The following is a 26,266-nucleotide window of genomic DNA, read 5'->3' on the forward strand; positions in this document are numbered from 1 at the left end:
GCGAGCCAGCCCCTAACCCCATGGAGCGGAGCCTTTCCACTATTTTCCAGGTTACCTTGGTCTGGAGACTTGCCTCACTGGATCCCGCCCCCCCCCACCCCCGCCCCGTGGTTTCTGTCTCTCAAAAATTTAGTTAGAATTGTTATTTTATTAATGTTTAAATATTATAGAAACAGAGCACCTAAGAGAGACTTTTCTCCTGTTGCCATCTTGACTTCGCACCTGGTTAATCTCTATTTCACATCTTTATTAAAACTTTTTTGATTTTTTTCTTTATGTATCATTTGAATATGTATTTCAATAAAGAGTATGGTAGAAAGGGACCTGGGTTGTGACTTGATATCTTTTTACCCCTTAAATACACCAAATTGGAATGATAATAAGGTGGTATGGATGCAGTCATGTGATTATATAGTATATATGTTACTGCAATAAAAAAATCTCATGTTAATTTTGTTTTCTCTTTGTTAGGCTATTGTACCAATTTTACACCATCTAATGATAAAAAGAGATAGTCCAGAACAGGGGAATGAATTGGGACTGAATGGGACCAAGTAGATCTGTATCTCAGACTTGACCACTGACTGATTTATGTCCCTCAGCAAGTCATTTAACAACTTCAAACCTTGATGACTTCATTCGTAAAACTGATTGAGTTTGAACTAGATGGTATTAAATGTTTGTTCTATACTTCTTCATTCTATGGCTTTTCTCCTAGCTTTACCATTCTTAATTCTAAAGTCCCACCCTTCTCTAAGGTTCTCTTTCTCTTCTTCTTGTTCTTGTTCTTCTTGTTCTTCTTGTTCTTCTTGTTCTTGTTCTTGTTCTTGTTCTTGTTCTTGTTCTTGTTCTTTTTTTCTTTTTTTTTCAGTGACTTGCCCAGATCACACAGATATATAATTATTAAGTGTCTGAGGAGGGATTTGAACTTAGGTATTCCTGACACCAGGGCTGGTAATTTATTCACTGAACCACCTAACTGTGTCTGAGGTTCTCTTTTCTAAGGTCCCTTCCTGCTTTCACATTTGGTGTTCAGATCTAGTGTTCTTACTTGATCTTCTATTTTATACATCTGTATTCAAAAGCGATAAATAATTTCTATGTCCCCCCCCACCAACACACTGAAGATAATTGCAGAGGAGATAGGTGAATAGAGAAATCCTGCTTTGGTGCTTAAAAATATTTTTCAAATATTTGTAGTCGGTAGAAAAACCCAAAAGGACATTGAGTTCATCAAGTAGGAAACTTTCCATATTAAAGGAAATCTGATATGTTACATTTAAGGAATTTATTACTGTGTAGTTTATATAAGTGGGAGAATGTTTGAGCCACTTAATTCACAGGAAACTTTTTAACAGTTCTTAAAAGATGTTTTAAGCAGATCCCTCAATTCTTCTTTTTTCTCTTAACTTTTTCAAAGGGTGAAGTTTTCAATCTTTTCTCTCCCCTCCTCCTCAATCCCAGTTAATGACCTCAAATTTGACATTGTGATTCAAATTGTCTAGTCCAAGACATTTATTTGTATGAAAAAGGTGGGGGGGGATCTGGGCTCTGCTACTACTGTACATGTGAGTAACTTGTCACCTCAGGATTTCAGTTTCTTCCTCTGTAAAATGGACAAGATGTTTTCTACTGCACCTTCCAATAATTACTTTGTTTTGTCAGATGACATATCTCAAATAATCAACTCTTTCCCTTAAAGTAATTTTCTTTTGGGTAAAGACAAAATGAACAGTTCCTCTGCCCTACCATCACCCTATGTATTTCTCCCCTTTGTCCTAATGTAAAACTTAACAAGTGAAGAGGGATAACAGGTTAGTCACTTCCAGCACTTCTCAGTATTTGACCGTTACCCAGAATCTAGAGGTCTTGCTATCTTTAGCAACCATTTTGTGTGACTAGGGGAATGTCCTTTAAAAAGCATCAATGGAGTCCAAAGTGTTACCTACTGGATGAGAGAATTCCAGGGTAAACATATTCTCTTGCTCTGCTGGGATCCTGTTGCTGGTAATTACAGCTTATACAATCTTGGATAATAATAATTATACTAATAGTAATAACAATAAGAATAAATATTATAATAACTATCTTTTACATAGTACTTTAATGTTTGCAAAATTCTTTAAATGTACTCTTTCAATTTTTCCTCACAACAACCCTATGAGGTAGGGACTATTATTATCTTATTTTTAATGATGAAGAAATTGAGGCAAACAGAGGTCGTGACTTGCCAAAGGCCACAAAACTAGAAAGTATCTAAGGGTGGATTTGAATTCAGGTTTGATGACTAGGGAAAGGAAATTACTTATCCAAGGTCATATAGAGAAAATTGAAGCAGAATGACTAAATTAAGTGACTTTCTCAGGTTTATACAAAGCTAGTAAATATCTGAGACAGGGTTAGGATTCAAGTCCAGAGCTATCCACTATGTAAGCAGGGAAGGGGAAGAGAGGAAAGGATTGTACTAGATAATCTCTAATCCTGTGATCCTAAGAGTAACACCACTATTGATGCTCCTTAAGGACAGCCTGCTTGGCAAAGTGCTGTAATTTGACTGGAGAACTCCAAGTGATGTCCAGATCACCCTATTCCTATAGTCAAGAAAGATAGGTGAAAGGAGATGGACAGGATCCACACACTTATACTCATTGGTAGAAGTAGAAGAACCTGCAGAGCCTGTAAGAAGGAGCCCCTGGGTCTGGGCCTCTGATCAATTTTCTGTCATTTGATGTTCCTCTTTTCATGAGGTTTGATGGGTTATTAAGCCTTGCATCCTTAGTGTCTTCCTGGCTCCTTGCCTCTGGCACTGGGAAGAGCTGGTCTTGAAGGACTTGCACAAAGAAGAGATTTTCCTTTTTTCTTTCTCCATTCCTCCGTTGCCTCTCCTTTCTTCTCTGAAACTTACAGAGGACTGGAGACCATGGCAGAAGAATGTTAAATGTCTCCTCTAGCAGGGTCCTTCTAAAGTTTTTTTAAAGGGTTCTGAAGTCTCCCTTTATGAAGGTGTGAGCCTATTTTAGAGAGAGATCTGGCTGTTTAAAACAGCTGGGCATGTTAGTTGAAAGGAAGGGTGAGGCAAAACTACTCATCACTGATCATTCCTAGGGTACACTCAATAAATTTCTACTAGCAATACTTGCAGGTAACCACTCGATGCAGAAGTCAGAGGATACATATTTTGTGGTAATATTTAGGCCATGTCAATAAGTAGAGAACTCCCTGTTATTTGAAGATCTTAGACCAAAATCAACATAATTCTTTGGGATGTCATAAGGGAATTCCTTTTCAGATTTCATTTGGGACCAATTCTGTGATTTTGATTGTTTCTGTATGATGGAAGGAAAAATAAAAGCATTTATTAAAGTGCTTAATATGTATAGGCATTACACTGGATACTTGATAACTATTTACACACTTTGATTCTTTCAATAATCCTAGGAGGTCAGTGTTATTTTTACAATTTTACATTTTACAATTGAGGAAACTGAGATAGACATTACTTGGGGTCACACAACTCTGGACTTGAATCCTAATCCTGTCTCAGATTTAATTTGGATCTTTCTGACTCCAAGCCCAGTTTTTTTTAAGGTTTTTGCAAGGCAATGGGGTTAAGTATCTTGCCCAAGGTCACACAGCTAGGTAATTATTAAGTGTCTAAGACCCGATTTGAACCCAGGTACTCCTGACTCCAGGGCCAGTGCTTTATCCACTGCACCACCTAGCCACCCCCCAAGCCCAGTTCTTTACCCACTATGTCACCCAGTTACTGTTACAAAGCAGACAGGCAACTCTTCAATTTTAATTCTTAGAATTGTGTAACCTAAGCTCCCAGAGCTAGGATGTATGAGAAATGGGGCTTAAATGATCAGTTCTTTCCAATTGTGGGTCTGACTATCAACTACAGACTATGATGAATGTCTCCTGTTCAGATGCCTACAGAGTAGAAATCTCTTGGGAGGTCTTTTGTCCCTGGGATTTCAGGGAGTTGCTCATCAATCATCACCCATATTTAAATTTTTGTCCTGAAGGCCTAAAAGTTCCAACATTGGAACTTTTTATGAGTGCATGTAAACTTATTCTAGTATTTCAAGGTGATGCCATAGATAGAGCACCAGCCTAGCAGTCAGAAAGACCTGAGTTCAAATATGGCTTTAGAAGCTTACTATCTATGTGACCCTGAGAAAGTCACTTAATCTCCATCTCCCTCATTTTCCTCAACCAAAAACTTCCCAGAGTTCTTATAAGATTCAAAATGTACAAACAGTTGGAAAGTACTCAGCACAATGCTACTACATAGTAAGTTCTATATATGTATTATCTTTTATTATTTTTCTATATAAATCCTCTTTACGTAGAAGCAGATTATAATGCTCTCTTGCTACCTTCTAGAGGAAACCTTTCCAGATCTCCCTTAGTTCTATGCCTTCTCTCTGCTTATTACTTCCAATTTATTCTGTATATATTTTGTTGAACATGGTTGTTTTCATGTTGTTGTCCTATTAGACTGTGAGTTCCTTGAGAATAGAGAATTTTTTTTCTTTCTTTGTATCCCTCAAAGGGGAAACATAGTGCATACTAATAAATGCTTGTGGACTGACTACTAGATTTTTCTCAATAAATTGTTTTCTCTTCCCTCCCCCCCCCAAAAAAGGTTGTTTAGCAACCAGTCTTGTGACTTGGTTTCTCAAAACTTAGCTAAGTTTGTTCCTGATTGGTATAGTCTAGTTCCAGTCTTATACTCAAAGCTTTCTCAGTTTGATTTTGTTCCTATTAGCATTCAGTTATTTCAGTGATGTCCAACTCTTTGTGAAGTTTTCTTGTCAAGGACACTGCTATTTCCTTCTCTAACTCATTTTACAAATCAGGAAACTTAGATAAACTGGTAATTAAGTGACTTGCCAAGGGTGACACAGCTAGGAAGTATCTAAAGCTGGATTTTAACCTTAGAAGATCAATCTTTCTGTATCCATGCCTGGGCTTCTTATCCACTGAGCTACCTAGCTGCCCCTCTCAGTATGACAGACCCTGTCAAAAGTTTGCCCTGACTTCTTTGGGTTCAATTCTTAGCACTCACTTTTTAAAAGATTATCAATAAGATGTTAGAATGTCCAGAGGAGGATAATCAAAAGGGAAAATGATTGTCAGTCCATAACATTCGAAGGTCACTTAAAGAATCTGGGGCACCATGAAGAGGCATCAGAATGGGATTGGAAGTATATAAACACACACACATATGAGGCAGCTAAGTGGTGGAATGGATAGAGGGCTGAATTTTGAGTTAGGAAGAACTGAGTTTGAATTATGCTCTGTGCTCTTGGGAAATCACTTAGCCTTTTTATTCTTAGTTTCCCCAACTATAAAATGGAGGATAATAACAGCATCAATGACATATTATTATTATGAAGATCAATGAGAAAATTTGCAAATTGTTTTAAGCAAAACAGCTTAAAATGGTATGAAATGCTAGCTATTTTTATTATTACACATTCATTCAATAGATTTATTTTAGTTTCTTTTGGTTATAGAACACTCTACCTAGGTTAAGCTGAATGAGATAGAAAGCTTAGGTAAGATATGATTTAGAGCATAGAATATAGGAGAATAAATTGGAAAAAATCAGACAATGATATATTCTTGCCTTCTGTACTAGAGACCATATCATGGAAGACTTGAGACTTTTAGCTTCAGAAAGCCAGTTGTTCTGATTGGTATTCTCTCATATGATCTTTTGTAACCAGGTTGGTTTCAGATTCGATTGCCTTTCCTGCTTACCAACTGGTCTATGCAATTTCATAAATGTTTCACTTTACCACCATCACCACCACCACCAATGCCCTTTCAGTTCTGGAACTAGAATCAAATCAATACTTCTATTGCTCTAGAAAGAGTGCTTCAATATACTAGAGTTCCCCTCATCTCTTCTCTCACTTTCCAAACCAGAGTATCCTTGCCTGGCTCGTAGTCCCTTAATATGTATTGTATTATATCCCCCATTAGAATGTACTGTTTTTGAAGGCAGATACTCTACTTTTAAAATTTGTTTTGCAAATATTTAGCACAGTATTTATCACATAATATGTGCTTTTTATACATCAATCCATTTGTCTATGAGAGACAGAGACAGAGACAGAGAGATTTGAAATAAAATGAAATGTGAGATTTGTGGAAAAAGTTCATTACTAACCACAGATTAAGGAAAACCATCTAGAAGTCATTTGAGTTCAGTTCAATTTAAAAAATATCTATTATCCATCTACTATTTTTAAGATCATGTTCTTTAAATTAAAAATGATTCAGTAGCTAAAGATAAGAAAGAGGTTCATTCCAGATTCTGAGAATGATGTAAGTAAAGGCATAAGAAGACCACAACATCAGGAAGGCAATGCCATGAGCTGGATTTGAGTGAGAGGGGTCTGTTCTCCTCCAGAGTCATCTGGGTTCAGTGATCAGATATGAACTATATATGGATCAAGACTGGAGATGGTCTTGGATGTGAGGCAATCAGGGTTAAGTGACTTGTCCAAGGTCACACAACTAGTAGATATCTGAGGGTGGATTCAAACTTCTATCCTCCTGACTCTAAGAGCAGTGCTCTATTCACTGAACCATAAAGGAAAAGAGGTAAGATGATATCTGACTGATTTGTGGGACAAAAAAGTAGTCCAGTTTTGTTGAGAGATATGGAGAGGAGTAATATGAGATAATACTGGGAAGAATTGTCAGACTGGGAAGAGTCATTTTGACTAGAAAGAGAAGCTTGAATTTTACTGAAGAAAGGTATAATATCATTGAAGCATTTAAGAAGAGGGGTGTCATAACCAATAGCAGTTTCAGAAAGGATGTCTTGGAGGAAAAAGGAGGAAAGAATAGGAAAATCTGTTGGAAAGTTCTCAAATAGACCAGGCAGCAAGTAAAGGGCATTACTAGGATAGTGATATTGGGGATAAGAATAGAAGAAATAGATTTCTTAGATTTTCAGAAGTAAAATTGTCAGGACTTGGTAATTCATATAAGTAGGAAAGGTAGGAAAGAGGTAAGACTAATCAATAGAATATTTCTATAGTCTTTTAATAAATATTCAAATATTAAAGAACTATTCAAGTTCAAGAATTCTGTTGAAGGATCAATCTATCTTCTCATTGAAACTCCATGGAACAAACCAGAGATTTATATATTTAGCTAGGCTAGTCCTTGTACAACAGACTCTGACTGTACTTGGACCCCTGCTTGAAGTCTTTCCTCTCTGGTTGACACTTGGATCTCAACATTTTAAGTCAATATTTACCCTAATCTAAGGTCATCGCTACCATTTCTAGTCTATCTAGTTAGGTCAACCATTTGGAGCATGGAGCTAATCAAGCCAAGGTCATGGGTTAAATCCCTGAAGGAGTTAAATGAATTTCATTTGATGGCATGGACAAAGGCTACACCTCAGCTTCAAGCAAACCACGTTGTTTATTATCTGGATCAGGGGAAATGTTTAGTTATCTATCCCCAATATTCCCATCAATTTTGGAATGGTTAAATAAACTGTGGTATATAATTATGACAGAATATTATTCTGCTCTAAGAAATGATGAGCAAGATGCTCTCAGAAAAACCTGGAAAGGCTTACATGAGCTGATGCAAATTTAAATATATTGTGTACAAAGCAACAGGAATATTTTAAGATGATCAGTTGTGAATGACTTAGCTATTTTCAACAATATAAATGATCCAAGAAATCTCTGAAGGACTTACGATGAAAAATGTTATCCACCCCCAGAGAAAGAACTAAAGGTATCTGAATACAAATTAAAGCATACTCTCTTTACTTTATTATTCTTGAAGTTTTTTTTGGGGGGGAGGTCTATGTTTTCTTTCACAACCTGATCATTATGGAGATGTTTTGCATGACTACACATGTATAATCTGTATCAGATTTCTTGTCTTCTCAATAAAGGGGGTGGAGAGGGAAGAAGGGAAAGAATTTGGAATTTAAAATTTTATAAGCAAATGTTAGCAATTGTTTTTGCATGTAACTGGGGGAAAATAAAATATTAAAAAAAGAAAAAAAACATAATTCCTCTCATCTGAAAAACAAAAGAAAATCTATATCCACAAATAGAAAAAAAAGCAAGTGCCAAACGCTAGTAACATTATTTTTGCTTAGCAAACATAACTCAGAGAGAATGGCAGAGTAAAATGAGCAAAAGAATTATAGCTTTGACAATCTGACACATATTGGTTGTGTGACCCTAGACAAGTCGTATCTGTAGGCACTCAAAATTATTAATTGCAGAAAAGGTGCTGACCTGTACTGGTAGAGAAGGTTTCTTTATCTGGGAATTCCTTATACCATTGAAATCACAGGTCTAGTCCCTGTTCTCATCCCTACTCTGTATAGCACTTTTTGTGAACTGATAAAACTCAAGACCTTTATGTCTTATATTCAAACAGGAAGCAGGACACACAGACAAGATGGCAGCAAGCTCTTTTTAAAATCAAGAGAACAACTGTCCTCATATCATAGACAGCATACCATCCTGCAGTCTCTAAGTTAGCCCATGTTGGTGATCAGAAGACCTGGGATTGAATCTTGACTTTTGTTACCTTCTTACTTTGAGATTTTTTTAAGTCCCTTTTCTTTGGGTCTTGAGTTTTTCCTCTGTAAATGAAGTATTGGATGACTGGTTTCTAAAGTCTTTCCCTTTTCTAAGTCCCACAATCGAATCAAGGTATGAAGTTTATTATTTTCAATAGACTCACCAATTTACCAAGGTTACATATATACATGCATTTATATATATATATGTATATATTTACATATGTGTGTTCATATACAGCATTCTTTAAATAGGGAAGTTGGGCTTTCCTGTAATAATCTGGACTTTTCAGAGTGGGTCTCTTTGGCCCCGTGTGAATAGATGAAGTAGAGTTACATAAGTACACAAAACCAAGGTCCAGGGAAAGGAGAACTACTCTTTCAAGAGATTCAGTTCCTAATCAGGAGACCCAAGTTCTAGTCCTTGTCAGGATACTGAATGACTCTGTGAACTTGGAAATGTCACTTCATAATTTTTCAGTGCCTCAGTTTCTGCATCTGTACAGTAGGCTAATTAAACACAGATACAGACTCTTACACACATACATACACATACACAAACAAAATATTCTTTCTTTCCTCTAGCTGTGAGGACAACATGTAGTTTGATCTTGGGAAAATCACTTCACCTCTGAATCCAGTTTTCTCATTTGTAAAATGAGTATGAAAATCCACTACCTGCTTCATAGAGAAAGCACTTTGTAAATTCTTAAAGTACTCTATAAATATGAGTTAGATGTTTTTACCTAACAATATTGATGAGAAAATCAAATGAGATCATACATGTAAAGCATTTTGTAAACTTGATAATTCTATGTAAATGAAAACTATTGATGTATCATTATTATTATTATTACATGAGATAATAGAGCTGAGTCATGAATTGCTGAAACAAAGTTTTTTTTTTCATGAAGTGACCAGTCTTTTGGAGAAAAGCATCTTCTGAACTTCCTTCAACTTGAATATCAGATAGACTCTTTTGTTAGACCAGTGCATATTCTAGCCTGGTGGAACCTTAGGTATAGGACTTGGACTTGTGATTTCTTTAGTACAGGGAATGCCCAGGATAGGGAACTCATTCTACTAATATAGATTATCACCTTCTCTTTAGTCTTAGTATGCTGCTTGAAGCAACTGAGAGTTTAAGTGTTTTAAGTGTTTAAGAGTCTAACACAGCCAGTATGTGGTCAAGCTGTGTCCCCTCAAAATTATAAACATTAAATCAACCTAAATTTGCTTTTTTCCACATTTGTCTACTGCTTATCTATCTAGCTGCCTTCTGAGACCAGAGATCATTTTCCAGTGACTTCACTTTTAAGAACCCAGAGGAGTTGTAAGGGCTATAAGGTTGCCCCAGTGGAAGATTTATGGAATGCAATGGACATGAATCACAAAATGAAAGGACCATAGAAGTACCTTGGGGATTTTAAATCCAAACACCTCTCCCTTTCTTTCCTTCCTCTCCACCCCCCCCTTTTTTTTAACCTGTTGAGGAAACTCAGGTCAGAAAATTAAGTGTTTCAAGTTCACACAACTAGTAAATGACAGAGCCTAAATTAAAACCCAAGTATTACTGATTTCAAGTCCAATATGTAATCCATTACTTTATGAGTGTGGACAGGTCTCATCTTATACTGGTGGAGAGAGTACCCATGTCACTGCATGGAATTAAATGGAATTAAAATGGAAATTGAGAAGAACTGAATGAAAAGAACTGGTATTCAGAAGTATTCCTCCTTCCTCTTGTTTGAGGAGTGGTGAACTATGGGTATGGAATGAGGCATACAATGCCAGATGTGGCCAGTGTGTCATTTTTTTTTACACATAATTACAGCTCTTTATTACAAGGAAGAGTTCAAGGTTCATGTTAGGATAGGTGTCAAGGGGGTCTTAGGAAAATGTCAAGCTTCAGAAAAGATATATATTTTTAAAGACTGAAAGCATTTGAACATTTCAGAATAAATGTATTTAAGAAGGTTCATTTATTTTCACCCCACTTCATTTTATGGTTCCAAACTTTTTAGGAAAAAAAGAGTTGAGTTTCCTATGCTGGCTGTCTACACAAATCAGAATCATTTGGATAATTGCTATGTTCTATTTCCCATTGCATGGGAGTGAACCAGACTGAGTATCCTAAGCTAGTTCTCTCTTGCATCAGACTTTTTTTTTAAACTCCAGACATTTTCCAGGGTAAGTTAAGGGCAAACCTTTCCAACTACAATGTGCTATTTTCTGTCAGTTCACACTTAATAGACCTGTCAAGCACCCAAAGATGAAGGAGCAAGTCAATGTCCTGCACAAGAATGAGAGAGATCCCAACCTAAGCCTAACTCTGTAGTCTGGAGGATAGAGTACTTGCCTCTTCAGTTTGATTAGAATGGTTTAGGGATTTAACAAGCCTGTTTGCTTAGCCCCGTTATCCACACAAGATTTGAACTTCAAATACACTGATGACTAGGCTAGTGCTAGATGTCCATCTTTTCTTGAAATTGTACTTGGAACACACATCTGACAGAAATCTCATATGCAAAGGAGAATGCATCAGTCAGAATAAAAAGAATAGAATATTAATATAACATTAAGGTCAAATGCATATAAAAGCTAACAGTTTGTATTAGATACCTTGTAGATAGAGGGTGAATGAGTTGTTGACAATATTTTTTAATTCAAAACAGACAGAAATAATTTCAAAAGCCCTATAATTTTTAAATGTTATTTTCCTGGGGTGGGGGGGGGGAGGAGAAAAGAATTATATTAATGACAATAAGCAGAGTCTAGTAGGAAGAAAGAGTGAGTTAGATTGACAGTTATAAAATTATTTGTATTATCAACTTTAAAAATATCAAAAATATGAAGAAGGGGTCAGGGTATAAAGAATTTCAAATGTCAAACAAACAAGTTTTGATATGATCCTCAGTGAGGAGTCACTGAGTTCATTGGACTGGGGAGGTGACACAGTCAATCTCATGCGTTAGGAAAAAAATCACCTTAACTCATGATGAAAGGCATTGTTCAACTGCAGAGAAAGAATTGGTGGAATTTGAATCCAGACAGAAGCTATTTTTTCTTTACTTTATTTTTCTTTATTTTTCTGTTTCTGTTCACAGCATGACGTACATGGAAATGCGTTTTGCCTGATTATATCAATAGTTTGCTTGCTCAATAGAGATGGGGGAGAGCCTGGGAAAGAATTTGGAATGCCAAATTTGAAAAAAGAATTTTAAAATTGTTTTTACATGTAATTGGGGAAGATAAAATATTTCATTTTTTATAAAAGAAAAAATAAAGAAAAAAATCACCTTAGCAGTTGAGTGGAGGGAAGTTTGAAGCAAGAAAAGCAAATAATACAGGGGAGAAATCATGTGTGATGACTATGTAAGTGGAGAGAAGGGGACACATGAGAGATCTTGTAAAGATAAAAAATTAGATAAAATTGAACAATATATTGATTATATGGATTAATGTAAATGAGGAATTGAAGCTGATACTGAATTTAGGAGCCTGGAAACATGATAGTGCCCTTGACAGTAATTGGAAAATTTGAGGAGAAGGAGGTTTTGGCAGAGGGAAGATTATGTGCTCTGTCTTGAACATGTTGGTTTTAAAAGTTCAATTCAACATCTAGTTTAACTAGTCCAAAGGAAAAATAGAAAACAGGATCTTTTATATAAAACTATGAATTTCTCTTATGTATAGTTTATTAAAGTATCTTAAATTTAACAAGATAGTAACAAAAAATCTCTTCTTCTTGCCTATCCTTCAGAATTCTTCTCTTTTCTATTTTAAAAATATTATTCTTTATTCTGTTTCTTTCTTGCATTACTATCACTACACACCAACTTTCTCTCCACCTACATATATAGAATTCCTCCCTTGTAACCAATAAGCATTTCCAAGTAAAACAAATTTACACGTTAACTATATCTGAAAATCCATGTCTCTTTCTGGCACTCCAGACTACTACATTCTACTGAGAGACAGGAAACACTCATCATCATCATCATCATCATCATCATCATCATCATCAGTCTTCTGAAGTTGTGCTTGATCATTGAATTGGTCATTTTCTGAAGACTTTATGTTGTTTTACTTTACATTATCTTGGTCATCATATGGAGAAGAATCTTATAAGATGTTCACCTTACTGGTCTAGAGCAAGTGAATTTATTGTGAAAAAATAGTATTTAAATTTTTCCTAATTATATGTAAAACAATTTTAACTTTTTTAAAATCTTGAGTTCTAAATTTTCTCCCACCCTTTCCTTCCCTCCTTATTGAGAAAGCAAACAATTTGACATGGGTTATACATGTACTGTTACTGTGTACAATGTTCTCCTGATTCTACTTTTTTCAGTATTTTATTATTATTATTATTATCATTAACAGTATTTTATTTTTTCAATTACATGTAAAGATGGCTTTTAATATTCATTTTCATAAGATTTTGAGTTTTAAATTTCTCCCACAAGACAGCAAGTAATCTTGATATAAGGTTATTCTTGTACAACCATATGAAACATATTTCCATATTACTTGTTCCATGTTGTGAAAGAAGAATCAGAACAAAAAAATGAGAGAAAAAAACTTAAAAAAATTTTAAAAGTGAAAATACAATATGACTAATATGAAAATATGTTAAACATGATTGTACATGTACAACTTTTACCAATTTGTTCACCATCTTGGGGAAGGGGAAGGGAAGAGAAGGTGGTAGAAAAATGAGGAACTCCTAAACTTGTAAATGGATTAATGTTGAAAAGTACTTTTGCATGTAATTGGAAAAATAAAATAAAATTTCAATTAAAAAGTGAAAATAATATGTTTTGGTTTTCATTAAGACTCCTTAATTCTTTCTCTGAATGTAACTGGTACCTTCTATCACAACTGCTGAGAAAAGCTAAGTTTATCATAGTTGATCATCATACAATATTTTTGTTAATGTATGCAATATTCTCCTGATTCTGCTCACTCTCACTTCAATCAGCATCAGTTCATGAAGCCCAGATTTTTCTGAAATCTTCTTATAGAAATTTCTTATAGAGCAATAGTTTTCCATTTCATTCATATACATGATTCAGCCATTTCCTAATTGATGGACATTCCTTCAAATTCTACTTTGCCACAACAAAATTAGTTGCTTTAAGCATATTTATACATATGGGTCCTTTCCCCCTTTTTATGATCTCTTTGGGATATAGACCTAGTAGAGCTATTCCTGGATCAAAGGGTAAAAACAGTTTTATAGACCTTTGGGCATGTTTCCAAATTGTTCTCTAGAATGGTTAGATTGTCACAATTCCACCAATAGTGAATTAATGTCCCAGTTTTGAAATATCACCTTCAACATGGATCATTTCCCCTTTTCTGTCATATTAGCAATCTTATAGGTTTCATAGAGTTGTTTACATTTGCATTTCTCAAATCAATAGGGATTTGGACCAATTTTTCATAAGATTATGTAGGTAGTTTAAATTTGTTCACCTGAAAACTGCCTGTTCATATCCTTTGACTATTTATTAATTGAGAAATAACTTGCATTCTGATAAATTTGATTCAGTTATCTATATATTTGAGAATGAGATCTTTATCAGAAATATGGGCTATAAATAATTTTTCCAGCTTTCTGTTTCCCTTTGAGCCTTTGTTACATTGGCTTTGCCTGTTCAAAAAATTTTTAATTTAAAGTAATCAAAATTATCCATTTTGCATTTCATAACATCCTCTACCTCTTGTAGTCATAAATTCTTCCCCCTCTATAGATATGACAGATAAACTATTCTTTGCTTTCCTAATTGACATAGTATCTTCATTTATGTCTAAATCTTATACACATTTCAACTTTACCTTTTTTATAGAGTATGAGATACAGGTTATGCCTAGTTTCTGCTATACTATTTTCTAGTTTTCCAAGCAGTTTTTGTCAAATAGTGAGTTGTTATCTCAAAATCTGGTCATTTGGTCTATCAAAGAGTGGATTACTATACTCATTTACTGCTGTTTCTTGTACCTAAACTATTCTACTGATCCACCACTCTATTTTTTTAGTACCAAATAGTTTTGATGATTGCCACTTACGGCTAGACCACCTTCCTTTGCAATTCTTTTTATATTCTTGACATTTTGCTTTTTAGATGAATTTTGAGATTACTTTTCCCAGCTCTATAAAATAATTTTTTTGGGTAGTCTAAATTGGTAAGGTACTGAATAAGCTGATTAATTTAAGGAGAATGATAATTTTTACTATATTAGCTTGAGTAATTGACATTTTTCCAATTGTTTATGTACAACTTCATTTGTGTGAAAAGTGTTTTGTAATTTTAATCATGTAGTTCCTGAAATGTCTTGGTAGATAGACTCCTGAGTATTTTATATTATCTACAGTAATTTTAAATGGAACTTCTCTTTCTATGTCTTACTGCTGGCTGGGCTTTATTGGTTATATATAGCAATGGGGATGATTTGTATGGATTTATTTTATATTCTGCATCTTTGTTAGTTGTTTATTATTTCAAATATCTTTTTCATTGATTATCTAGGATTCTCTTAATAATCCATCTTATCATTTGCAAAGAGTGATAGTTTTGTTTCTTCATTGCCTGTTCTAATTTCTTTAATTTCTTTTTTCTTTTATTACTAAAATGAATATTCCTAGCATAATACTGAATTATAGTAGTGGTAAAAATAAGATTTCACTCTTGATCTTATTGGGAATGCTTGTAGCTTATCCCCATTATAGAAATTTCTTGCTAATAATTTTGGATAAATATTGCTAATTATTTTATGGAAAACTCCCTTTAATCTATAAAATATCTGATAAAATGAGTGTGATCACTGAATAAATCCTACTCAATAGATTTGGCCCAGAGGGGAAATAACATAAATTTCCAATATAAGAATCTATCCTATGGGGCAGCTAGGTGGCACAGTGGATAGAGTACCTTCCCTGGAGTCAGGAGGACCTGAGTTCAAATTTGGTCTCAGACACTTAATAATTACATGAGTAACCTTGGACAAATCACTTAACCCCTGGTAAAAACAAAAATAAAAACAAAGAATCTATTGTACCCCAAAGGGAAGTAGGGGAAGGAGGGAAAGGAAAAAAAAAGGAAGAAGGAACTGATAAAAGGGAAGACAAAAATATAAGTGGAAGTAGACCTAAAGTTAAAATTTTAAAGTGAAGTTAAAAGGAGCAAAACATTGGTGAGGAGAAATAAAAGGAAAGGAAAGAAAAAAGTACAAATAGGGAAAGATAGAATGGAGGAAAATGCAGAATTAGTAATCTTAACTGTAAATGAGAATGGGATGAACTCTCCCATAAAACAAAAGCAGATAGCAGAATTGATTATAAATCAGAATACTACAATATGTTGTTTACAAGAAACACATTTGAAGCAGAGAGATATACACAGTATAAAGATCAAAGGCTGGAGCAAAATACATTATGCTTCAGTCAAAGTAAAAAAAAAATCAAGAGTAGCAATCCTGATCTCAGACAAAGCAAAAGCAAAAATAGATCTTATTAAAAGAGATAAAGAAGGAAACTATGTCTTCCTAAAAGACTCCATAGACTATGTCCAAAGAATAATAAAATTGATCCTACCAATTCCAATGCTAGGTGTATATATCCTGAAGAAATCATAAAAAATGTGAAAAGTCCCACATATTAGAAAATATTCATAGCAGCTCTTTTTGTAGTGGTAAAGATCGGAAATTGAGGGGATGCCTACCAATTGGGGAATGGTGAAACAAGTTATGGTATATAAATGTTATGGAATACTATTGTTCTATAAGAAATCATGAAAGGTTAGACTCTAGAGAAATATGTAATAAATTATAGGAGCCTGATGGTGAGTGAAGGGAGCAGAACCAAGAGAGCCAAGAGAAGTTAAGAACATGAATAAAATCTTAGAAAACTTAGATATGATAAACCTCTAGAGAAAATTGAATAGGGATAGAAAAGAATATACCCTTTTCACTGTAGTACATGGCACTTATACCAAAACTGACCATTTGCAATGACATAAAAACTTTACAATCAAATGCAGAAAGACAGAAATAATTATTGCATACTTTTCAGATCATGATGTAATAAAAATTTCATGTAATAAAAGACCATGGAAAGATAAACTAAAAATTAATTGAAAATGAACTTAATTTTAAAGAATGAGTGAATCAAACACCAAATCATAGAAATAATCAATCATTACATCCAAGAAAATGAAAGCATTGAGATATCATACCAAAATTTATGGGATGCAGTCAAAATAGTTTTTAGGGAAAATTTTATATCTCTAGATGCTTATATGAATAAAATAGAGAAAGAGGAGATCAATGAATTGGGTATGTTACTTAAAAACCAGAAAAGGAACAAAGTAAAGATCCTCAATTACATAACAAATTAGAAATTCTGAAAACCAAAAGAGAGATTAACAAAATCAAAAGCAAGAAAGCCATTACTCTAATAAACAAAACTAAGAGTTGATTTTATGAAGAAAACATCAAAATAGACAAACCTTTTGTTAATCTGATTTAAAAAATAGAAAGAAGAATACTAAATCATCAGTAACAAAAATGAAAAGCATGAACTCACCACCAATGAGATGGAAATCAAAGACATAACTCGGAGCTATTTTGTCCAACTGAATACCAATAAATCTAATAACCTGAATGAAATAGGTGAATAGTTACAAAATTACAAAAATACACATTACCCAAATGAACTGAAGAGAAAATAAAATACTTATATAATTCCATTTCAAAAAAAATAAATTGAAGAAACCATCAATAAGCTTCCTTAGAAAAAGTCTCAGGTCCAGCTGGATTTACAAGTGAATTCTATCAAACATTTAAGGAACAATTATATCCAATTCTACATAAACTATTTTTAAAAATTAGGAGTTCTGTCAAATTCCTTTTATGACACCAATACAATGCTGATTGATTGATTCTTGTATTTTTTATTGAAGAAGATCAAAATGACATCACTATATTTGAGACAAATTACAGTATGCCCAAATGTGGCTGATCAGAACAATATGAGCTTGGAATGCTCTACCACAGGTTGGGCACAGATAGTCCATTTAAACACCTGGGGTGAGTACTCTAAACTTACATATGTCATGTTTCCTTTGAGCTGCTTAAATTCTGCCTTCCTCATAGAGTGAAGACTGCTTACTGATGAGGGCACACCATGCTGGGTGGTCCTGTGCTAGCATCTCCCATGCTGTACAATCAATTCTAAAGTTCTGTAATGAGATCTTCAGGGTGCCTTAGTATTGCTTCTTCTGATCCCCTTGTGAGTGCTTGCCCTGTGTGAGTTTGCCATAAAAATAGGGTTTTTTTTTGGCAAGTATACATCAGACATTCCAACATATCCAGCCCTTCTAGTTGTACTCTCTGTAGTAATGTTGCAATGCTAGGTGGTTTAGCTCAAGAAAGGACTTCAATGTCTGGTATCTTCCCCTGCCTGATGATCTTCAGAATCTTTCTAAGATAATTTAAATGGAAGTGATTCAGTTTCCTGACATGGTATTAGTAGACTGTCCAGGTTTCACAGCTATAGCCATGAAGTTGGCACAATGGCTCTGTGGACCTTAAGTTTGGTAGTCTTCTAATACCTTTTCTCTCTCAAACTTTCTTTTGCAGTCTCTCAAAGACTGAACTAGCTTTGGCAATGCATGTGTCAATCTCATTGTCAATGCATACCTCCTTGGAAAGGACACTGCCAAGGTAAGTGAACTTGTCCATAGTAATCAAAACTTCTCCATTTGCTATAATCAATGGTTCTACATATGATTGGTATGATGCTGGCTGATGGAGCACTTGTGTTTTCTTTGTGCCAATTGTTAGACCTAAATGAGCACAAGCCCACATAATATCTTTGTTCTGTCTTACCTTGAAAGGCTGTATTGAGTGCATAGAAGATCATGCACCAACATTCCCTCCACTTTGATCTTGACTTATACCCTTTTCAAGTTGAAGAATTTGTGATCAGAGTGGTAATCTTGAGTATGTTCATCCTTAGTGAAGATGTTTGATAACATGACTGAAAACAGCATGCTAAAAAGTGTGGGATCAAGGACACATCCTTCATCCTTGTTTCACTCCGTTGGTGAATGGAAAATCTAGAGAGCACTATCCAGAACCCAGGCTTTCATGATGTTATGAAATTGGTGTACAATACTGATGTACTTCTCTGGTAAACCAAATTTTGACATAATTTTCCATAAGCCCTCATGACTGACAGTATCAAAGACCTTGTTTGGATCTACAAATGTTGTATACAGACCTCTGTTCTGTTCCTAGTATTTTTCCTGGAGTTATTGGGTAGCAAAAAACCATATTGACTATCCCTCTACCCTTTTTGTAGCCACATTGACTCTCAGGGAGGTGACCCTCTTCAAGGTGAAGGATCAGCTATTAAGAAGAACTCTGGCAAGAATCTTACCAGCAATTATTAAAAGAGAAATCCCCCTGTGATTGCCACAGGACAATTTATTCCCTTTACCTTTATAGAAATGGATGATGGAGGCATCTTTCAATTCTTGAAGGATAATTTTTCATTCTATATAACCTGGAAAATTTCAGTCAGTTTTTGGATGAGTAATGGACCCCCCCCCCCATAGGTCTCAGCTGGAATAGAATCAGTATAAGGTACTTTGCCACTTGAAAGGAGCCCAATGGCATTCAAAACCTCTTATTCAGTTGAAACTTCAGCTAGGGACTAAATGACTTCAACCTGACATAAATGATCAATGGCTTCTGCAATGATTGATAATGGTCTGTTAAGAACACTATGGAAATGTTCATCCTGTCTTTCTAGGATCATGTTCCTATCATTAATCAATGTGGATCCATTGGTACTGAGTATTGAGATATATCATATATCTTTGGCCTAAACATAGCCTTCAGGGGCATCACAAAAACTTTTGGTTTGTTATTGTCTGCATAAAATTGAATTTCATTTGCCTTCTTATTGAGCCAGGAGTCTTTCATGTCTTTACTTTACTTTTGATGGAATTAAATGCTACCTTCTAAGAAATAAATGAATTATTCTTCTGGTAAACCCTGTGGAGGTCTCGCTTTTCATTTAGCAGCTTCTGTATTTCACCATCACTTTCATCAGACCAGTCTTAGTGTTTGTGAGTGTTCTGTCCCAGATGAGTGAATGCAGTGCTGTACACTATATCTTTCAAAGCTACTCACTCTTTTTCTGCTCCACTGTTGCCAATTGCATGGTTCAGATTTCCCTCCAAGTTAACACCAAATTGTTCCTGCTGAGAGAGACACTCTAATTTCTTGACATTTTTTTCTGATATTCGTTTTGCCTTGGGGCTGTCACTTTAGTTAAATGGAATATTTAGCTTAGATCAGACCAGCATTCTGTGATCAGTCCAGCACTCTGCATCACACATTGCCTTTGTCATTCTCACAACCTATTGGTCTCTTCTCCTTACAATTACATAGTCTAAATCACTAAGAGACAAAATAAAGAAAATTATAGAGCAATCTCCTAATGAAAATAGCTGCAAAAATCTTTAATAAAATTTTAACAAAGAGATTATAGCAAGTTATTAGTAAGATAATATACCATGACCAGGTAGGATTTATACCAGGGAGGCAGGAGTGCTTCAATATTATGAAAGCACTCAATATAATTGAACATATCAATAATAAAACCAATCATATGATTATCTCAATAGGTGCTGAAAAAGTCTGACAAAATACAACATCCATTCCTATTAAAAGCACTAGAGAGGGGCAGCTAGGTGGCACAGTGGATAGAGCACTGGCCCTGGAGTCAGGAGTACCTGAGTTCAAATCTGACCTCAGACTCTTAATAATTACCTACTGTGTGACCTTGGGCAAGCCACTTAACCCCATTTGCCTTGCAAAAACCTAAAAAAAACCACTGGAGAGTGTAGGAATAAATGGTGTTTTCCTAAAATAATAAGTAATATCTATCTAGAATCATCAGCAAATATTATATGTAATAGGGATAAATTAGGAGCATTTTCAATAAGGAAACAAGGATGCCCATTACTACTATTCAATATAGTATTGGAAATGTTAGCTTTAACAATAAGGGAAGAAAAAGAAATGGAAGGAATTAGAAATGGCAGTGAGAAAGCAAAATTTTCATTCTTTGTAGATGAATGATGGTATATTTAGGGAACCCTAGAAAATCATCCAAAAAACTACTTGAAACAATTAAAAATTCAGCAAAGTAGCAGGATATAAAATAAATCTATATAAATCCTTAGCATTTCTATATATGATTAACAAAGCCCAAAGGCAAGAGATAGAAAGAGAAATTTTATTTAATTCTGGAGACAAAATAAAATATCTGGGAATCTACCTTCCAAGACAAACCTAGAAACTGTATGAACACAATTGCAAAATGCTTTTCTCACTAAGTCAGATCTAAACAAATGGACAAATGTCAATTGCTAATGGTTAGGTTTAGCTAGTATGATAAAATTGATAATTATACCCAAATTAAATTACCTATTACTATTATATCAATCAAACTACCAAATCAAGCTAGGAAAAAATATTTACAAAATTCCTCTGGAGCAATAAAAGGTCAAAAATATCAAGGGAAATGATGAAGAAAAACTGTAAAGGAAGGTGAAGCCTAGCTGTACCAGATCTAAAACTATACTATTAAGTGACAGTGATCAAAATTGTCTGGTACTGGTTAAGAAAGAGAGTAATGGATCAGTGGATTAGAAACAGCATAAATTACTATAGTAATCTATTGTTTGACAAACTCAAAGACTAACTTCTGGGATAAGAATTCTGATTAAAAACTGTTGGGGAAAACTGGAAAATAGTATGACAAAAAATAGGCATAGACTCATATCTCACATCCTATACCAAAATAAGGTCAAAATAGGTACAGGATTTAGGCATAAAAGGCAATGTCATAGACCAATGAACAGATTAAGAAACTATCTGTCAGATCTATGAAAGGGGGGGAAATTCCTTATCAAACAAGAAACAGTGTGTATTATAAATTGCAAAATGGATGATTTTTGACTGTATTAAATTAAAAGGTTTTTGCTACAATAAAAGCAATGCTTCCAAGATTATTAGAAGGAAAAACAGAAAGCTGGGAAACAAATTTTTATTTTTTTATTCACATTTTGTACAAATGGTTTTTTTTTACATTAATAAAATATTCTTGTTTAAGAGTAAATGAAATACCCCCTCCCCCGTGAATATAGACTTGCTTGAGCGATAAAGTAAAGGGGAGAGAAAAAAATTAAAATAAAAAAAAATAGTAATAATTGTAGGTATGGCCAGGTGGCGCAATGGACGAAGCACCAGCCCTGGAGCCATGAGCACAGGAGCCTACATCCAGCCCGGTAGACCCAACAATCACCCAGCCATGTGACATGCAAGCCACCTGATCCCCAATGCCATGCAAAAACCAAAAAGAAGAAAAAAAAGACCCAAAATAAAATAAAATAGCAATAATAGTAGGGGTGGCAGACAGAGCATTGGCCCTTAAGCCAGGAGCACCTGGGTCCAAATTCGGCCTCAGACACCCAAAGATCACCCTGCTATGTGGCCCCAGGCAGGCCACCCAGCCCCATTTGCCCTGCACCCACCCCTAAATAATAATAATAATAAATGTGCTACAGTCTTTGTTCCAACACCAACAACTCTGTCATGGGTGGATCACATTCTTTATGGTAAGTCTATTGCAAAAGTTACTTCCATATTTTTCCAATGTTGCCATTGCTGATCGCAACTCCCTCCTTTCTTATGTCTCCACTACCATGTACTATATTTTCTCTCTCCTTTCACTCTGACTCTGCTGTAGGGTAGCTGAGTGGTGCAGCAGACAGATCTCTGGTCCTGGGGCCAAGAGGCCCTGAGACCCCATACAACCCCTTAGGCCCAGAATCCACCCAGCCCTATGGTCCCAGACAGGCCATCCAATCCCAGCCCCTTGCAAGAAGTAAAAAAGAAAATGTGTTAGATCTGACCACTCTCCCCCCATGGTCCATCCTCTCCTCCTTTATTCACATGCCACGCCTTCCCCCTGCTCCCCCCTCCTTCTTACTGCAGATATCTATACCCCATTGAGTATATATGCTGGTTCCTCTCCTAGCCACCTCTGATGAGAGCAAAGGTTCCTTCATTCCCCCTTGCCTCTCCCCTTCCATATCATTGCAATAGCTCATTGTAATAAAGAAAAATTTTATTACATGAAATATCTTGGCCTATTCCCCTATCCTTTTTCTTTCTCCCATTATATTTCCCCCCCTTTTTTCTATTGATTTCATTTTTACACCATATTTTATCTTCGAATTCAGCTTTCTCCTGTGCTTCAACTATAAAAGCTCCCTGTACCTGCTCTATTAGCTGAGAAGGTTCATATGAGTATTATCAGTGTCATTTTTCTATGCAGGAATACATGCAATTCATCATCATTAAGTCCCTCATATTTTCCCCCTCTCCTCCAATCTCCATGCTTCACCTGATTCCTGTATCTGAAGATCAAACCTTCTGTTCAGCTCTGGCCATTCTAACAAGAACATTTGAAATTACCCTGGCTCATTGAAAGTCCATCTTTTTCCCTGGAAGAGGACATTCAGCCTTGCTGGGTAGTTCATTCTTGGCTGCATTCTAAGCTCTTTTGCCTTCCGGTATATTGTATTCCAAGCCCTACGAGCTTCCAATGTAGCTGCTGCTAAGTCCTGTGTGATCCTGACTGCAGCTCCACGATATTTGAACTGTGTCCTTCTGGCTGCTTGTAATATTTTCTCTTTGACTTGGGAGTTCTGGAACTTGGCTATAATATTCCTGGGGGTTGGTTTTTTGGGATCTCTTTCTCAGGGGGATCGGTGGATTCTCTCCATTTCTATTTTGCTCTCTGCTTCTAGAATATCAGGGCAATTTTCCTGTAGTAATTCTTTGAAAATGATGTCAAGCCTCTTTTCCTGATCATGACTTTCAGGTATTCCAATAATTTTCAAATTATCTTTCCTAAGTCTGTTTTCCATATCATTTGTTTTTCCAATGAGATATTTCACATTTTCTTCTAATTTTTCATTTTTTTTGGCTTTGAAGTATTGATTCCTGATTTCTGGTAAATTCATCAATCTCCCTGAATTCTATTCTTTGCCTGAAGGATTTATTATCCTCAGAGAGTTTTCTTATCTCTTTTTCCATCTGGCCAATTTTGCTTTTTAAAGCATTCTTCTCCTCAATAACTTTTTGAACTGTTTTATCCATTTGACCTAAGCTGGTTTTTAGCATGCTATTTCCTTCAGCATTTTATTTTTTTGGATTTCCTTGACTAAGCTACTGACTTCATTTTCATGTTTTTCCTGCATCTTATTTGTTTTCTCAGTTTTTCTTCCAACTCCCTCATTTGATTTTCAAAGTCTTTTTTGAACTCTATCATAGCCTGAGCCCAATTTCTGTTTTTCTTGGAGTCTTTAGATGCAGGAGCTTGTGCTTCCTCATCTTCAGACTGAGTATATTGATCCTTCTTGGGATCATAGATAATGCATTTCTCAATGGTGTTCCTCTTTTTTCTCTGCTTGCTCATTTTCCCAGCCTAAGCCTGTTTTTGGGGTGCTTTCTGAGCTTTTGTGGCACTCCCACAAGGGTCTCAGCATGTGAGGCTCTGTCCTTCCTCCTGGTCTGTGAATAACCATATGCGCTCCCATCTGCCATGGGCCTGAGGTGGAGGGGGCCACTGCTGTTCTGTGTGGGGGCCTAGACTGGGATCAGGATCTGAATTTGTTCAGAGCTCCAGATTCCTGTTCCAGGGGCAGAGGACAGAGCTCTGCATTCTCTCTTCACTCCCCTCCCTCAGCTCAATGGGCTCATGCCCTGGGGGCTCCTGCTTACTGGCTCCACCTGCTTCTGTTCCTGGATCTGGGCTGCCAAAAGACCACACTGTTGGCTGTGTACCCTGAGGGCTGGGCTCCACGTGCTCGCTCTTGCAGAGGTCCTCTGCTGTTCCCCCACTTTGCGCCCAGTGCTTCCCAGGGTGTAGCTCAGGAGACTCCCCTGCTGCTGTGAGCTAGGGCTCCTAGTGCCCTCGGGCTGCCTCTGGAAAGCTGAAGTTCTTTCATTCTGGCTGGCCACCCCTCTGGCAGACTGCCCCTCTAACCCCGGGGAGCAGAGCCTTTCTGCTCTTTTCCAGGTTACCTTGAGTAGGAGAACTGCCTCTCTGGGTCCCTTTGTGGGTTCTGTCTCTCGAAAGTTTAGGTAGAGTCCTTAGTTTAGAAGTTTTATCAGAGAGCGCCTAAGACTCAATCCTTTCTTGTTGCCATCTTCAAAACCTGGGAAACAATTTTCACATCTAGGTGGCCTACTTAGGGTCTCATCTCTAAAAAATATAGAGAATTGAATCAAATTTATAAGATTACAAGTCATTCCTCAATTCATAAATAATCAAAGGATATGACCAGGTTGTTTTCAAATGAAGAATTTAAAGCTGTATATAATCATATGAAAAATGTTCCAAATCATCACTGATTACAGAAATGCAAATTAAAACAACTATGAAGTACCACCTTCATACCTGTCATTGGCTAAGAAGACAAAAAAGGGAAAACAATCTATGTTGGAGAGTTTGTGGGAGGAATGGGACATTAATGCTTATTTAGTGGGTCATATTACTGTTCTGGAGAGCAATATGGAACTATACTCAAAGGGCAATAAAGGTAATCATACCTTTTTATCTAGCAATACTAATATATCCAGAAGAAATGATAGATAATGGGAAAAGTTCCACATATTCCAAAATATTCATAGCAGTTTTCTTTTAATGGCAAAGGATTGGAAATTAAGGGACTGTTCATCAATTGGGGAATGGCTAAAAATTATGGTTTATGAATGTTATGGAGTACCATTGTTCTATATGAAAGTATGAATGGTCAGACTCTAGAGAAGCATGGAAGGAACTATAGGAACTGATGCTGAGTGAAGGAGGCAGAACCAAGAGAACATTGTCCACATTAACAACAACATTGTGAATTGATCAACTTGGATGGATGTGGCTCTTCTCAGCACTTCAGAGAGCTAGGATAACCCTAGGAGACTTGTTATAGACTATACTATCTGCATCTGGATGAAGAACATAAAACAAAACAAAACAAAACTACAGAATTTCAATGAACACTAATTTCACTTTTTAAAAATTTCTTTTATGTTTTTCCTTCTTATCCCAAGGTTTTCTATCTTTTCCCTCAGTCCTATTTCATCATACAGAAAATGACTAATATGTAAACATGTTAAACACACATGTACATGTACAATGTTTCCTAGACTATTCGCCACTGAGGGTAGGGTGATGTGAAGAGAAAATGGAAGAAATTTATGTAACATAAATTTGCATGTGTATGAATGATGAAAAACTTTCATAACATGAAATTGGAAAAATTAAAAAAATAAATTAATTCAAAAAAGAATGGATGTTATATTTTTGTCAAAGATTTTTTATCATCTATTTAACTAATCATAAGATTGTAAACAATTATGTAGTCAATTATGCTGATAGTTTTTCTATGCTGATTGTTTCTGTTTAATTATTCCTGTATTCCAAGGATAAATTCCCAACTGGTCATAATGTGTGATCAAGCTATATCTTGTTAAATTGCTATAATCTCTGATAATATTTTATTTTAAAAATTTGCATCAATATTCATTAGG

The 26,266-nt window shown here is 35.5% G+C and overlaps 1 long non-coding RNA gene across 3 annotated transcripts in view; it reads left to right on the forward strand.

The window, feature by feature from the left end:
• The window catches only part of LOC141517983 (uncharacterized), a 202,843-nt gene that overhangs the window by 40,230 nt on the left and 136,347 nt on the right, over positions 1–26,266 (forward strand). For 2 of the 3 annotated variants that reach the window (XR_012477041.1, XR_012477042.1), the window contains exon 1: positions 18,235–18,313. The exons of the other annotated variant lie outside the window; for it this stretch is intronic. This is a non-coding gene — a long non-coding RNA (uncharacterized LOC141517983). Of the gene's footprint in view, positions 1–18,234; positions 18,314–26,266 lie in introns of those variants that run through there. 3 annotated transcript variants of the gene reach the window in all.

The sequence above is a fragment of the Macrotis lagotis genome, chromosome 1 (genome assembly GCF_037893015.1).
Source record: "Macrotis lagotis isolate mMagLag1 chromosome 1, bilby.v1.9.chrom.fasta, whole genome shotgun sequence".
Lineage (NCBI taxonomy): Eukaryota > Metazoa > Chordata > Mammalia > Peramelemorphia > Peramelidae > Macrotis > Macrotis lagotis.